The sequence below is a fragment of the Aotus nancymaae genome, unplaced genomic scaffold (genome assembly GCF_030222135.1).
Source record: "Aotus nancymaae isolate 86718 unplaced genomic scaffold, 86718_ANA_hifiasm-v0.15.2.pri h1tg000009l, whole genome shotgun sequence".
Lineage (NCBI taxonomy): Eukaryota > Metazoa > Chordata > Mammalia > Primates > Aotidae > Aotus > Aotus nancymaae.
This window is the reverse complement of record NW_026988420.1, coordinates 19,513,628-19,529,014: the sequence shown is the minus strand read 5'-3', so window position 1 is coordinate 19,529,014 and position 15,387 is coordinate 19,513,628. Positions and strand designations below refer to the sequence as shown.

At 34.0% G+C, this 15,387-nt stretch overlaps 1 pseudogene; it reads left to right on the top strand.

Annotated features, from left to right (window-relative positions):
- The first annotated feature begins 7,772 nt into the window (after positions 1-7,772).
- Positions 7,773-8,920, top strand: LOC105727040 (store-operated calcium entry-associated regulatory factor-like; annotated as a pseudogene).
- Positions 8,921-15,387: the final 6,467 nt, after the last annotated feature.

Sequence of the window (15,387 nt, the reverse complement as noted above, 5' to 3'; positions counted from 1 at the left end):
TCTACTGTTTGTTGCCTTTAAGAATTTTCAGATTCTAAAACTACCCAAAGTAAGAGTCTAAGAAATTAAGGAGAATAATTTCTACAAAGCAAAATAGTTTCCAGATGTCTCACATATCTGAGAAGTTAAAAAAAAAAACTGTAAAGAAGTTAACCAGAGAAATGAAAATTATAAGAATAATAATGCAATAATTAAAATTAAGGGCTCAACAGTATATTGAGCAGAGGAGAAAGAACATTGAAGAGCTGAAAAACAGTGAAATTGAAACACTGAGAGCTAAAATAATTTAAAAGTGTAATACAGAGTTGAGATTTTTGGGATAGAAAGAAAAGGTCTGAAAAATAAGCAATGAAGTCTTAGAGATGAAGAAAGCATATGTGACAAAAGCATCAAAAAGGGGTGATATATCAGCCCACCTAACCATCTAAACTTTTATTTAACTATGTATAGAATACTCACTTTTTTGTCATATGTTCATCTGCTATTAAAAACAGGTTATTTAAAGACTAAGTTTAAGAAGAATAAAGATGTAACTCCTCACATTAAAAAGTATATTTTGAGCAGTGAGCTAGATAAAGAAAAGTAAATTCCTATCTAAAATATTTCGGTTGTATAAAATAGGGTTATTTAGCAGCTAGACTGGGAATGCTCTATCCCTTTCTTTGGGGATTTAAAAATTTCTGGTGTAGACTCTTGGATAAGATAAGGGCAGTAGGGTTTACAGCATGCTGTTTAGTTTGTAACTTCCCTAGAAACCCCCAGGGCCAGTTTGTTTACTGACAGTCTTCACCCAGCATAATCTGTTAGACAGTCTGGTTTGACCAGAAAGGCATAAATGACTCCACTGGGAACACATGCCTTGAGCTTTCCTGAAGGACAGATTTTGTTGATTCAAACTGGAGAAGTGTGTTCACATATGAATAGGGGCCCTAGTACACTTCCACCTAGATACTTCTACAGCCTCAGATGCTTGCCTATATGCTCTTTCTTGCTCTAGCTTATCTTTTGACTTCTAATTAAAACCCTTAGATGTACATGCTGTATGGATTCTTGTGAGTTCTTTCAAATATCCAAATTTCTGAAACTTTTGTGATTGCTAAAATATGAGACCTTGAAAATGATGAGAAAAAATTTCTTCAAAAATTCCCATGAAAGCAGATGACAGATGAGGACCAGATTTGATGGATAGTCACTCCCTGTCAAAAACAAATTAGAAGTAATTTGGATATTATTTTATTAATGAAAAAGTATCTGAGACAGGTATCAGTCAATTTAGGGGTTTATTTTTGCCAAGGTTAAGACCACAGCCGATGACACAGCCTCCAGAGGTCCTGAGAACATATGCCAAAAGTGGCTGGGTTACAGCTTGATTTTATAGTTTTAGGGAGACAGCAATTACAGGCAAATATATTAATCAATACATGTAAGGTATATATTGTTTTGGGCCAGAGATGTGGGACATCTTGAAGCCAGTGCTTCCAGGTCATAGGTGGATTCAAAGATTTAATGATTGGCAATTGGTTGAAAGAGTTAAGCCCTCACCAAAAAGTTGAATTCAATATAAAGAAATGTTTTTTAATGAGGCTGTGGAAGCCAAGGATCTTGTTGGGTATATGAAGCCTCCAGAAAGCAGGCTTAGAGAGAATAGACAGTGAATGTCTCTTATTAGACCTTAAAAGGTGTCAGACTTTCTGGAAAGATCTAATCTGGGAAGCGGATTCTCCTTCTTTTTCTTTTTTTTTTTTTTTCAAGACAGGGTCTCATCACTCTGTCCCTCAGGCTAAAGTGCAGTGGCACAATCTTGGCTCACTGCAACCTTCTCTTCCTAGGTTTAAGCAATTCTTCTGCCTCTGCCTCAGCCTTAGCCTCCCAAGTAGTTGGGATACTGGCCCATACCACCATGCCTGGATAATTTTTGTATTTTCAGTAGAGATGGTATTTTGTCATGTTGGCCAGGCTGTTGTCAAACTCCTGACCTCAAGTGATCGGCCCACCTTGCCCTCCCAAAGGGCTGGGATTACAGGCTTGAGCCACCATGTCCAGCCTGGAGATTCTCTATAGAATGAAAATTTCCCCCTCAAGAGACAGCTTTGCAGGGCCATTGTAGTATATGTCAAATAAAAATATTTTGGGGAAAATTATTTGATTTCCATTAGACCTGTTATTTGCCTACACCAATGACACTAGACGAGTCAGGTTGCAATTTCGTATATTATTGCTACAAAGAGTATGTTTCATCAGCCAAACGAACTCTGTTTTAATGGTCAGTTGTGCCTAAACTCCGAAGGGAGAAGGGTATCATGAGACCTGTATGACTTCCCCTTCCCATCACGCTCTCAACTAGTTTTTGGGGTTCTTGATCCTTGATAAACAGAGTTCTTAATTGTATTGTCTAATTCATTATTATTTTCCAATCTGGTTAATGCTTTTACTGTACTTAGGTTAAGAAAATATTCTTACTTGAGGTCATAAAGATATTAACCTACTTGACCTTCTAGGAGTTTTATGAACTGTGAAAGTTAAATGCCTACCTTTTATATTTAGATACATAGTTTGCATGGAAATAATTTTAATGTATGTTGTGACTTAGTGGTTAAGATTCAAATTTCACTCTACGGACATCCATTCCATTTTGCACCAATGTTTGAGAAGACCATCCATCCATTTCTTCTATGAAACTTCATAAAACTTGTCACAAATCTAGTGAACTTTCCTATGTGGAAGAATTTTGTATTGTATTATATTTCATTGGTCTATTTGTCTATCCTACTGCCAATATTTATTGCAGCTTTATAATAACCCTTACTATTTGTTTAAATAAATCCTTCTACTTTGGCTCTTTTTATTCTATATAAATTTAAAGTTACCTATTTCCATTCCAAAAATTCTGTGGTTAGGTCTGTTACTGTGTTGAGTCTACAGACATATTTGGGAAGAAATAACTTATCCATTATATTAAGTATTCTATTTCATAACCATGTATATCTTCTTACCTATATATTTTTCATTTATTCTCAATAGTATTTTATAGTGTTCTAGGAAGAATTCTTTTCAACTTTTCATTGGTTACTTTTCTCAGTGTTTTGTTGCTATCTTAAGTACTTTCATGCTAATAATTTAGTATTAAAATTCAACATATTTTATGTATTGGCTTTGCATATATATACCCTTATTACTTTTCATTGTTTATATGTAGATTCATTTGATATTCAATTCAGAAAATCAAGTCATGTTTGAGTAATAGTTTTCATGCTTCTCTTTTAACTGTTTTTGCTTTTTCTCTTAATGAAGTTAATAAAAAGATATGATTATTTCAATAAATCCAAAAATGCATTCAGTAACTTAATAACCAGTCATTATAAAAGATTTTGAAAACTTAGAGATCTAAAGTAAATGTATTCATCCAATAAAGCTACAGAAATTCTACAGCAATTGTCATTCTTAATAGTGAAATAATGAAAAAGTTCTCTTGAAACTGGAAATGAGAAAAGGATACTTGTATTAAAATTTCTATTGAACATTGTATTGATAATGAGGATTGAATTTGCTAACATTTCATCAACAACTTTGCCATATATGGGTAAATGAAATATTGGGCTATATTAATGGTATCAAGTTTATACTGAACTCAAATAAGAATTAAATATATTCGTATTCACTTTCTCTTCTCTGGAAGAGTTTCTGTAGAGTTTACACAATTAATTTCTTAAATGTAGAATTCAGCAGGGAAGCCATCATTGATTAATGATGTTTTCAAAGGAATATTTGTAATTTTGAATTTAATATTTTAATAAATACAGGAATACTCAGATTTTATTTGGACAAGTTTTTTCTTGAATTTTGTGCATTTCAACTAAATTTTCAGGTATATTTTTGTCAAAACATGTTATATAGCATTCTTTTCTAATTTGTTCATACTTACTCCCAGTTTCCTTGATTTGTCTTGGCTGTGGTATATGTACATAATTGATCTTTATAAAAACTAGCATATAGATTTATTAATTTTATTTTAGCCCATTTGTATTCAAGGTTAATATTGATATGTACAGATTTGATCTTGTCATCACGTTGTTACCAGATTATTGTTATACATTCTTCACTTTCTATTACTTGTTATTCTAGAGATTGCAACATAAATCTTGACATCAGATTTAATATTAATACTTTACCACTTACTAGAAATGCAAACTACTTAAGGTCTTTTATCATCTCTCAATATATATGTCATTGTTGTTTATTTTAGCATTATGTGCACTTTAGACTTCTCTAATACCATATTATTATTTTATAAAGTTAGTTTCATTTAGTGTTCATTCAATCCAGATATTTATACTTTCTTTGGCTTTCACTTTTTCCTGCATATCACCCTTCCATCTGATACTATTTTTTGTCTATAGAGAAAACACTTTTTATTATTTCCTTTGAGTCTGTGCTGGGATGGACAAATATTTTTAGTTTTTTTTCTTTTTTTTTTTTGTTTATTTCTTTAAAAATATGAATTTTACCTCTGATATATTTTCTTAGGCTTAAGGTAAAGAATTGTTGATTGCAAGTCATTTTTATTAGCACTTTCACCATATCCTTCCATTATTTTCTGGCTTCTATTGTTTATTAGGAAACAGTTACAGATAACATGTCTTTGGCTCTTGTTAAAGTTGTTACTTTGTTTCAGTTTTTCTCAGATGTGTATGTCTAGCAGTTTTCTTTGTATTTATAACATTGATAATTTTAAAAGATCTTGAAAATTCCAAACCATTATCTCTTTCAGTATTACTGTGCTGATTTTTTTCTCTCTTTTTGAAACTACAAAACTATATGTGATATTTCTCACCATTTGCCTTTGTCTCTTATTTTTGTCTTTATTTTCTTGCTGCCTTTGTCTCTTATTTTTGTCTTTATTTCCTTGCTGCCTTTTCTCTACTGCAGTCTGAATATATTATTTTGACCTGTGTTCCAATTCCCATTGAATTATTATCAGCTTAGGCATTATGCTCCTAAACCCATTTTTTGAGTTTTAAATTTCATTTATTGCAATACTCAGTTCTATCATTTTAATATACTTTCAAATTTTCTACTCCAAATTACCATTTTATACATCTTTTTATCATCATTTTATACTCTTTTTTTAAAAAGATGTGCCTGATGACAACACTGTCTAGCTTATCCTTGTACGTATTTCAATGGTTTATTTTTGCTTTTTCTTTTATTTCAGGCAAATGTCTCTTTATATCTTTGGTCATTAAATATTACAAAGATATATAGACTCTTAATGATACTACTTTTCTTCACAGAAGTTATATTTTTACACATGTTGTGGTCACTTATGCTTAGATACTTATCAGTCCTCATAGAATTAATCAATTACAGAGTTGATTTAAACCTAAGCTTTAGTTCTTATGGGATATATTTCTAGTTTGCTTTTATTTTTTAGATATAGACACTTAGGAACCCAATTTATGCTAGGGCCTTTATCACAGATCTTTCTTTAGACTTTACCTAAAATATAGCCTCCGAACCTACAATTCTTTGAAAATACTTTTCGGATTCTCAGATTCTCAAACACTGCTTTAGGCAATAACTATTATTTCAAATGGAAATGATGCACACGGATGAATCATACTTTCATCACTTTCCTCCCTTCTAGGATCTTGGGCCAACAATTCCTTTACTGTCTTGAAGGCTCTCTGATATTTTTAAATCAAATTAGAGAGTTATTTTTTTCATATTTCAGTAAGCCAAAACCATCTCATTTATAATTTCCAGCTGAAGAACATTTAGTGGTATGAACAAAGAAAAGGTGATGCATATGCAGACAAAATGCAAAGAAGCAAAAATTATCCCAAAGCTAATGCAAGACATACTTGATTCTGTTAATAGTTTGTTGAGTCAGAAAATGGTGGACCATTCAAGAATGTTACTGAGATAATTGTTTACATGGCAAAATAGTAAGTTACAAGGGTATGTGAGTATATACTGCCACGCACAGTATAAATTCCAAGTCTATTAAAAAATTAAAAGCACATCCTAAATAGCATAAAATAAAAGCTAATATTTATATAATTTTCAGGAAGAGAAGATATTCTTAAGTGAACATTCACACACACACACACCCCTTCAAGGAAACATTGAAATTATTCCATCTGTCAAAAGCCTTCAAGAACAAGATAAAAATGCCAACTAGAGACAAGAAAATCATTTTTGTTATGTATTTAACATGAAAATATATGTCCAAAATAAGAATTTCAAGTGTAGAAAAAAGATCAAAGAAAATTAATATGCAAGCCATAAGAAAATAAACTTGTAAGAGATGATAAGTCCCATTATTAATTATGGAAATATAAGTTAAACCTACAGGACATTCTTCCCTATCCATCAGAATGGCAAAAGTTGGACATTAAAAATTTTGGTAAATATTGGAGAAAGAATTCTCTTGCACTGTTCATAGATTATACAAATTGTTACAACAGTTTTAAAGATAGCTTGATAGTTTATAGAATATTCATAGATGCTTATGCCCCATAATCGAAAAATTTTTTGAAGTCTGTATCTTTGAGAAATTTTACCATGTTTGTACATGAAAACATATTTCCGCATTGCTTCTTATAGAAAAAAAATGGAGATTATCTAAATGATCAATCGGAATGAATAGATTTTTAAATATATTTTGGATTACCTCATTTCTTTGCTATCAATTTCTAACTAAAACAGAATTGAATGTGGGCCCCTCTAATCCTACTATAACACCTCACCCTTTCTCCAAAACTCTAAGAAATTTCCATTGTTTTACATAAATTTTGTAGGACATGTATCCAAAGAAGAAACCTATAATTAGAAGGGATAATTCCTCTTGCCCTGTGTCCCTGCACATCTCTCTAAGCAGGAAAAGGCATTGTAGGACTTTCTTTCCTCACACTGTGTCACCCAGGCTGGAGTGCAGTGGAGCGATCTCTGCTAATTGCAACCTCCCCTCCCTGGTTCAAGCAATTATCCAGTCTCAGCTTCCCAAGTAACTGGGAAGACAGGTGCACGCCACCATGCCCAGCTAATTTTTTTTTGTCTTTTTTTTTTTTTTTTTTTTAAGTATAGACGGGGTTTCACCATGTTGGCCAGGATGAGTCTCTCGATCTCTTAACCTCCTGATCCGTCTGCCTCAGCCTCGCAAAGTGCTGGGCTTACAGGCGTGAGCCACCGCGCCTGGCCTCTTTTCTCACACTCTTATCTTCCATACATCTCTAAGTCATCCACTAATCCACTAAGGGCTAGATATGTACGGATTAGTAAAACTGAGTTTTAATCTTATCTTTTCCCACATTAGCTTATTTTGCTTTGTTTCTAATTAACAAGACATGTTAGCATGTGAAGGCTGAGACCAGTGACAAGTACTTGTTACATTTTTAAGTATGTAGTGTGTAGGAAGAGGGGATAGGAAAATAGAGAGAGTTGACTCTTTCCTTACGTCAATAGTCTTCTTGCTAAATCTCCACAGATGATTATATTCTCCTTTCCTTTCCCCTATGCTTTCATTCATTTTGCCAGCATTTGGGGTGTGAAAACAGCTGCTGAAACTGGAGATTAGAGATGAGTAGTAATGGCAGAAGGTTAGCTTTTAAAAAAAATTTTTTTACCTTGTAAGTCTTCTTTTGAAAAAGCAGAAGCAGCCCCCTTCCCTTCACCGCCTCCAGAACGCCGCGCGGCGCAGCGTAGCGTGCGCTACGGCGTCCGCGTTGGGCACGCAGGCGCCTAGCAGCCCGGCGCCATCTTCACCCAGTGCGATGGCCACAGCCTGCGGGCCGGGAGTGGACAGGGACTGTCAGCTCCTCAGCGTGCATTTGTTTCTGCTGACCACGGACACTGCCCTGGGCTGGAACAACGCTGAGAGAAGGTAAGACCGACTTAGATATTGCATACAAATTTGGGACTACTGTGGTGATCAGTAAAGGCTGTGAGTCCTCTGAAGGCTAGTATGTACCAAGAGGCTTCTGTGGTTTGGGGTATGATTTAGATTTTTTTTTTTTTTTTTTTTTTGAGACGGAGTTTCGCTGTTGTTACCCAGACTGGAGTGCAATGGCACGATCTCGCCTCACCGCAACCTCCGCCTCTTGGGTTCAAGCAATTCTCCTGCCTCAGCCTCCCGAGTAGCTGGCTCAGGCGCGCGCCACCATGCCCAGCTAATTTTTGTATTTTTACTAGAGACGGGGTTTCACCTTGTTGACCAGGATGGTCTCGATCTCTTGACCTCGTGATCCACCCGCCTTGGCCTCCCAAAGTGCTGGGATTATAGGCGTAAACCACCGCGCCCGGCATGATTTAGATTATACGGAACTCGGCCTGCAGACACTGAAGGAGTCTGGAAAGCAGCACGGCTGTGCCTCTTTCTCTATTATTACAAGTGGTACTCGGCGGATTCCTGTAGCATGGGTGGATTATTTACCATCGTGATGCTCCTCAGGATCGCCTTTGTAGTCTATAAGCTGTTCCTAGTGATAAGCAGTATTCTCCTCCACCACATTCTGAGTATCCTCCATTTTCCCACGGTTAACAGAGATTCACTAACTCACCAGGACTTCCTCCCCGAGGCTTTAAGTCTGAGTTCACAGGACCGCAGAATACTGGCCCTGGTGCAGCTTCTGGTTTTGGCAGTGCTTTTGCAGCGCAATAAGGTTATGAAAATTCAGGACCAGGGTTCTAGACTGGCTTGGGAACTGGTGGAATATTAGGATATTTATCTGGCACCAATAGAGCGGCAACACCCTTCTCAGACTCCTGGTACTACCCGTCCTGTCCTCCGTCCTAATCTGGCACATGGAATAGTCGCGTTTACTCACCCCTTCGTGGAGGCTTGGGCGACTATTCAGCATGTTCAGACTCAAACACGAAAACCAGAACTGCATCAGAATATGGTGGTACCAGGAGACGATAAAGTAGAAAGTTGGAGTCAAACATTAGATGCAGGAATTTCAGACTTTTTTGTCACTTTCTCTTTAGAAAAAGTGCTACCTGTTAACAATTGGGAAAAGGGGACATTCAAAAGTTCTGTGGTGTTTTGTCCTGTATAGCTTTTTGTATTCTATTATTTGGGGCTAAATGTTTGTGTTGTATGCAGTGTAACATGCAGATGTATATTGTAGTTTTTGAAAGTGATTATTACTGTGGAATGCTAAAAAACATTAATTTCTAAAACCTGTGATGCCCTAAGAAGCATTAAGAATGAAGGCATTGTACTAATACAAACTGACTACAAAAAATTTCAGTCTTAGGTGGTTGTAGCTGGTGAGTTACTACCTCATAGAGACTATAATATTATATTTGGTATTATATTATTTTGTTTCTGCTGTTCTTCAAACATTTAAATCAAGCTTTGAACTAATTATGCTAATTTCTGAATTCTGATTACTCTTGAGCTCTGAAGCTTTGAATCATTCAGTGTTGGTGATGGCCCTCTGGTAAGTGAATATTACCTTCGGTAGGAAAAGCTAGAAAATAATTATCTAGAAGGTTGTTGTGAATGACTGTGTGCTGGCAAAAGTGCTTGAAGCCTCTATATTTCTTCAGTTCATAAGAGGTAAAGGTCAAATTTTCCATCAACAGTCTTTTAATAACAAAAGCATGCAGTTCTCTGTGGAATCTCCAATATTGTTGTAATAGCCTGTTTCAATCTTAAATTTAAAAAAATAAATAAAAACAAGGGGTTTAGTCTGAAAAAAAGAAAAAGCAGAAGCAGGTACTTGCAAGATTAGGAGATTGAAAATTAAACACAAAAATAACAATGATGAAGAAGGAATAGAAGGTGAGAAACAGTTGTATTTTAATATGGAAAAGGAGTAAGAGACAGAAGAAGGTAGGAATTTGTGTCACCAAAGGATACATGTACTGATGATTGCTCTGCATCCTCTGATGAAAGTGATTTGGGGTTTCTCTTCAGCATTACTTTTATACCCACCATTTTCTAATTTTTGATAATTTTTTCTCAATCTTTTCTAAATCATCTTCTGGTAATTTGAATGCTCCTTTCCTGCTCACATATATTATGGGATAGCTTCTTTAGAAATAGTTCCCAACGAGGGGAAAAAAGTATTTGAATGATTTAAGTTTGGAAGCTTGCGGTAAAAATGAAGTGATGTGATTTCTGGTCCTATTCCATGGTATGAATTAAGTACTACCAGCAGTGATGTATCTGTAAGAGATTAAGAGTCTGCTGCATAGTCTTTTCTCTTATCTGGGTCACTTTCTGATGCCAAGTCCTGCCTCAAACTGTAAAGGAACAACAACAAAAAAAAAAACTGTGGGGAAATGTCCCGACCACAAATCAGTTATATTGATTTGATGCCCATTGTTAAAATTAGATACAATTCTTAATTTCTCATTTTTTTGGAAGTTACAGTATAGAATGTACATTTTTAATAGAAATAATTTTAGAAATACTTCAGAATAATGGTTCTATTACTAGTTGTTCAAATAACCAGCTGTGTTATTTAAGACAAGCTATTTTACTTCTTTAGACCCCAGTATCATTAATTCTAAAATAAAAAGTTTGAGCTTGATTGGGGTAATGTTGCTTCTAAACTACTCTGTACTTTCCTTGCTTCATCAACCTGGTTTTACACTTGAATCTACCTTCATTTTAGATATTTTAGGTTATATAAAATACAGCAATTTTCTATATTTTATATGAATGTTTGGTAAGTTAATAAATTTATTAATATGTAATATTAATATTTCCTTAAAATAGTAAAACAATTTTGATTTCATAATTGTGAAAATTTTTATAAAGTGTAGATCTGAAAATGATTCTGTTATTTTCTTCACTGTATTATATAAGTCAAAGCCTTCAAAAAGTGAAATACTAATTTATCTCAGAAGATAAGAATGTTGGTGTAGAAGCATTCTGAAAACAAATTTTGTAATTTTAGTGAGTGGTGCTTCCAGTTAGATCATCTAATAAACAATTTGCTTGAAAATATACACATGAAATTCAACCAGTAAGATAATTAAAATATGAAATTTTAGAAACAGAAGTTTTAATTGTGTAAATGATGTAGACACAGACATCCTGTTTAATAAATAGCTTTGGGTTTCTTTTATCTTAAAATTGTATTTCATCTCTGTAATTTTCCTTTTTGACACAGAGGACAAGTGTTATACAGATGGAGAAACTGTTGTTGTTTTACGGTATCTCCTCTCCTCAGCACATTAGTATTTGTCATTCACATGGATCCTCTTTCTAACAATGACATGCCCTCATGTGCACTTACTGTCAAAAAAAAAGGGCTTTGGAATCTTGGAAAAATAGAAGGCATGTGTTACTTTTATTACATGCAGGGTAAGAGGTGGAGGGAGTTTCCTGATACAGTTCAGATATTGATTATATAGGAAAGTGATTCCTTAATCACAAATACCTATGGAAAAAAAGGCTATAGTTACAACATAAACTAGTTTTAAGACTAGAAAAAGACATCCCTGACTCTTATCTGTCCCTCTCAACATACACAAATACAAAACAGAAAAAAAACGCCAAATTGCTACATAAACATGAAAGTCTCTGGTGGCAGTGACAGAAGTAAAAAGAGTTTTATAGAAACAATGAGAAATGCCAAAATGAAACCTACAGTTCTGTTTATCTCCCTGCAAGACTACTTTATGGACCAACCTTCACCACCTTTTATTTAACTAGTTCAATTGTAACATAAATGACACAGTAAATATTTCTACCTGGGCATTAAAGATGGAACAACCACACAAATGGCCTGAGCCAGTAGCCAAAAAAATTAGAGGCATCTTTCCTACGGAGCTGAGTAGTCACCCCGCTTTTCAGATCTTTCTTTAAATGAACCATTCAGGCATTTGCCTGCAAATTGAATTCCTTGTATAGTTTGAATATTAGTCTTCTGTTGGATGAATAGTTTGCAAATGTTTTCTTCCATTCTCTTTACTCTGTTGATAGTCTCCTTTGCTGTGCAGGAGATTTTTAGTTCAATGTAGTTGGAGGTGTCTATTTTTGTTTTAGTTCTCTGTTCTTTTAAAGTCTCAGCCATAAAATCTGCCTAGACCAATGTCCTGAAGTTTCCCGTATGTTTTCTTCTAGTAGTTTTATAATTTGGTGTCTTATATTTAAATATTAAATATTTTTAAGTATTTTTATGTGGTGAGAGATAGGGTTCTAGCTTCATTCTTCATATATATATCTAGTTTTCAAAGCACAATTTTTTGTAGAGGATATTATTTTTGCAATGCATATTCGTGATAACCATGTCAAATATTAGATATATATATAAATGTGTGGATGTATTTATTTCTGGGTTTTCTACTTTGTTCCAATGGTCTATACATCTGTTTTTTATACCAATACTGCTATTTTGGTTACCATAGTTTCAGAGTATATTTTGAAGTTAGGTAGTATCATAACTTCAGCTTTGTTCTTTTTGCTCTGGACTGCTTTGTTTATTCAGAGTCTTCCATGGTTTAATTTGCATTTTGGAATTGGTTTCCTTTTCAATTTATTGAAGAATATAATTGGTACTATTTGTTTATTTATTTCATTTCTCAGGAGTAACTTTATTTATTTTAATTTAAACTTTTTATTTCCATAGGCTTTGGGGAACAGCTGGTGTTAGGTTACATGGAAAAGTTCTTTAGTGGTGACTTCTGAGATTTTGGTGCAACCATCACTGAGCAGTATACATTGTATGCAATTTGTAGTCTTTTATCCCTCACGACTCCCCCAACCATTTACCTGAGTCCCCAATGTCCATCGAATCATTCATATGCCTTTGCATCCTCATAGTTTAGCCCCCACTTATGAATGAGAACATACTATGATGTTTGGTTTTCCATTCCTGAGTTACTTTGCTTAGAATTACAATCTCCAGTTACATACAGGTTGTCGTAAATGCGATTATTTCATTCTTTTTGATGGCTGAGTAGTATTCCATTGTGTGTGTGTGTGTGTGTGTGTGTGTGTGTGTGTGTAATACTACAATAATATATATGGTGTATATATTTGTATACCACAATTTCTTTATCCACTCCCTGATTGATGGGCATTTGAGCTGGTTACATATTTTTTGCAAATTGTGCTGTTATAATCAGGCATGTGCAAGTATTTTTTTTGTATAATGACTACTTTTCCTTTGGGTAGATACCCTACTTTTAGTTCTTTAAGGAATTTTAACACTGTTTTTCATAGTAGTTGTGCTAGTTTACATTCCCAACAGCAGTGTAAAAGTGTTGCCTTTTCACCACCTACTTGCCAACATCTATTTTTTTTTAATTTTTTTGATTATGGCTATTCTTGCAAGAATGAGGTGGTATTAACTTGTGGCTGTGATTTGCATCCTGGAAATTTTTTTTGTGTTGGCAATTTTTAAATTATCATTTCAAGCATAATACTTGTTATTGATCTGTTAAGAGTTTCTATTTATTCCTGGTTTAATATAAGAAGATTGTATATTTTCATGAATTTATCTATTTCCTCTAGGTTTTCTTGTTTATTCACATAAAGTGTTCATAGTAGTCTTGAATGATCTTTTGCATTTCTGTGGTATTGGTTGCAATATCTCCCCTTTAGTTTCTGATTGAGCTTATTCAACCTCTTTTCTTGGTTAATCTCACTAATGGTCTATCAATTTTATTTATCTTTTTAAACTTTTTGTTTCATTTATCTTTTGTTTGTTGCAATTTCATTTTATTTTTATTTTTTTGTTTCAATTTTATTTAGTCCTGCTTAGATCTTCATTATTTCTTTTCTTCTGCTGGATTTAGGTTTGGTTTGTTCTTGTTTCTCTAGTTCCTTGAGGTGCAAACTTAGATTATCTATTTGTGCTTCTTCAGACTTTTTGATGTAGCCATTTAAGGCTATGAACTTTCCTTTTAGAACTGCCTTTACTGTATGCCAGAGGTTTTGAAAGATTGTGTCACTATTATTGTTAAGTTTGATTAATTTTTAAATTTCCATCTTGATTTTATTATTGACCCAACTATGATTCAGAAGCAGATTATTTAATTTCCATGCATTTGCATAGTTTTGAGGGTTTATTTTGGAGTTGATTTCCAATTTTATTCCACTGTGGTTTGAGAGAGTACTTGATATTATTTTAATTTTCATAAATTTATTGAGACTAATTTGGAGTTTGGTGACCTATTATATGGTCTGTCTTTGAGAATGACCCATGTGCTAATTAATAGACTGTAAATTCTGCAGTTGTTGGGTAATATGTTCTGTAAATATCTGTTAAGTTCAGTTGTTCTAGCATATAGTTGTTGACTTTCTCTCTTGATGATCTTTCTAGTGTTGTCAGTGGAGTCTTGAAGTCCCCCACTATTATTGTGCTGCTGTCTAACTCATTTCTTAGGTCTAGTAGTAATTGATTAATAAATTTGGGAACTCCAGTGTTAGGTGAATATATATTTAGAATTGTGATTTTTATTCTGTTGGACAAGTAATTTTATCATTATAAAATATCCCTCTCTGTCTTTTTTAAATAGTCCTGCTTTAAAGTTTTTTTCTGATATAAAAATACCAACTCCTGCTCGCTTTTGTTGTCCATTTACATGAAATAGCCTTTACCATTTCTTTACCTTAAGTTTCTGTGAGTCCTCATGTGTTAGGTGAGTCTCTTGAAGACAGCAGTTACTTTGTAGGAGAATTCTTACCCATTCTGTCTTTTTGTATGTTTGAAGTGTAGCGTTTTTAGTATTGAGATGTGAGGTAGTATTCTATTCATCATGCCATTTGTTTCCTGAGTACCTTATGTTTTATTTATTTACTTATTGTGTTTTTGTTTTATAGGTCCTGTGAGATTTATGCTTTAAGGAGGTTTTATTTTAGTGTATTTCATGGATTTGTTTCAAGATTTAGAGATCTTTTTAGCAGTTTTTGTAGTGCTGGCTTGTTAGTGGCAAATTCTTTTAGCATTTGTTTTTCTGAAAAATACTGTGTCATTTCTTCATTTATGAGCTTGGTTTCACTAGATACAAAATTCTTGGCTGATATTTTTTGTTTGTTTGTTCAAGCAGGCTGAAGGTACGACCCCAGACCCTTCTAGCTTGTAGGGTTTCTGTTGATAAAACTGCTGTTAATCTGATAGGTTTTGCTTTGTAGGTTACCTGGTGCTTTTGCCTCACAGCTCTTAAGATTCCTTCCTTCCTCTTAACTTTAGACAACCTGAGGACTATGTGTCTAGGTGGTGATCTTTTTGTAATAAATTTCTCAGTTGTTTTTTGAGCTTCTTACATTTAGATGTTTAGATCTTGCAAGGCTGGATAAGTTTTCTTTGGTTAGTCAGTCCCTCAAATATGTTTTCGAAACTTTAAATTTATCTTCTTCCTCAGAAAAACCAATTATTTTTAGGTTTGGTCATTTCACATAATCCCAAACTTCTTGAAGGCTTT